At 41.4% G+C, this 1,962-nt stretch overlaps 1 pseudogene; it reads right to left on the reverse strand.

The window, feature by feature from the left end:
- Window positions 1-438: 438 nt before the first annotated feature.
- Window positions 439-556, reverse strand: LOC126476047 (5S ribosomal RNA; annotated as a pseudogene).
- Window positions 557-1,962: the final 1,406 nt, after the last annotated feature.

Genomic DNA, 1,962 nt, shown 5'->3' on the forward strand with positions numbered 1-1,962 from the left:
TATAATAAATATAATAATAATGTGAATATGAATAGTAATAAATATGTGGAATTTAAAAAAGTCAGTCATATTAATACCGAAAAATTTGCTCATTACGTTTTATTCGAATGTGAGTAGTTGAATCTAATAACAAAGTGTTAAAGCAGTGCAGAAGGAATCAATGTGGAGAAAAAGTTGAGTTTCGATGGAAGAGCGTGAAATAACAAGGCAAGATCAGTAAATGAGATTAACTCCGCCCGAACAGACCATGAAGGCCCAGCGGTACCGACCGACCGCCGTGTCATCCTCGGCCCACAGGCGTCACTGGATACGGATATCGAGGGGCATGTGGTCAGCACACCGTTCTTCCGGCCGTATGTCAGTTTACCAGACCGGAGCTGCTATTTCTTAGTCAAGTAGCTCCTCTATTTTCCTCACACGGGCTGAGTACACCCCGCTTACGAACAGCTCTCGGCAGACCCGATGGTCACCCATCCAAGTGCTAGCCCAGCCCGACAGCGCTTAACTTCGGTGATCTGACGGGAACCGGTGTTACCACTGCGGCAAGGCCGTTGGCAGTAAATGAGATAGGAGAATGAAAAAAGATGTAGAAAGGAATGAGATTAGCGCAGATAGTTGAGCACCGCAATATTTTGCTGTATTGACACTCGCACTCAATAGGTATAACTTCTGATGAAGGGCACTAAGTTCTCGAAACCGGTAAAGAAATTAAATTTCTTTTATGCAGCTGGTTGCTTATTATTTATTTACATACATCAACAGCTCTTGGGGATGGATAGAATACTAAACAGATGGTTTCCAAAGTGACAGATACTGATTCCCAGTTGCAGGAAAACATCTGGGATACATCGAGAGGGAAGCTAAAGTGAAGTTACGTCAATGGTAACAGACTAAGCTTTAATCTCCTCTAAAATGTAGAATGGTTCTGCATAAGACTAAGGTTACTCGGTAATTTGTTCCGCAGACGTGTGCCTCAAATGTGGTAGAAGGAAGATTTACTGTTATGAAAAGATACTGCCAAGACTGGACGTATTCGATTTGGTACTGCAGTTATTAAACGAAGGAAGGTATTTGATATGCGAGGAGAGTTGCTGAGGACACCGGCAACTAAGCTGAAGTAAACAGAGCTTGTGAAAATAACGTCACCTATCCGGTCGCATCCAAATATAGCAAGCACTTATTTTATCAAAAAACCAAATGTTGCACCCATACCTTAGGCAAACCTTCATAGCCAGCTCTACTCCTCTGGAATTTTCCTTACCTATGTCTTGTTGAACTACATCACAGTTGGGCTAAGGACGGAAATGAGATTTTTTTAATTGGAGTTGAAAATATTTTTCTGAGTTTTCACATTAACATAGGCAGGAGATACAGTTCCTGTATATTGTTCTTCCCAATTTATATACTAGTCCCAGGTTATGCCAAGGTCGTTTACTGAATTTTTAAATGATAATTAAGCAGCATTAAGAAGCAATGGAGGAAGTGTTTCACGAAAATGTTCGCTGATCAACTTTGGATATGGTGTGAGCATGGACTGGCACTTCTTAGCGTTTATTCATATATAGAATGACAAAAGCAATGGATCAAGGATGGAACGCAAGAGAACCTGGCCGAGAACCCGAGAAAAATCTCGTCCTATGGAAAATCGCTAAGCGGGTCCATTGCTTCTATCTAGTCACTCTTTGACCAGTCTGGTGTGGCAGTTGAAGACAGAAAAACGAAAACCGAAGTTTTAAATTTCACGTTTAAGAAATAGCCCACACCGAAGAATCGTACAAACATATCGTCATTTGACCCTCGCACAGAGTCCCGTATGGATGACACAATATTAAGCATCCTTGCTGTATAGAAACAACTGAAAGAGTTGAAAAGAAATAAGTCTCCAGGTCCGAATGGAATCCCAACACGGTTTTACAAAGAGTACTCTATGGCGTTGGCCTCTTAGTTTGCGTTTATTGCGAA

Source organism: Schistocerca serialis, chromosome 4 (genome assembly GCF_023864345.2).
Source record: "Schistocerca serialis cubense isolate TAMUIC-IGC-003099 chromosome 4, iqSchSeri2.2, whole genome shotgun sequence".
Lineage (NCBI taxonomy): Eukaryota > Metazoa > Arthropoda > Insecta > Orthoptera > Acrididae > Schistocerca > Schistocerca serialis.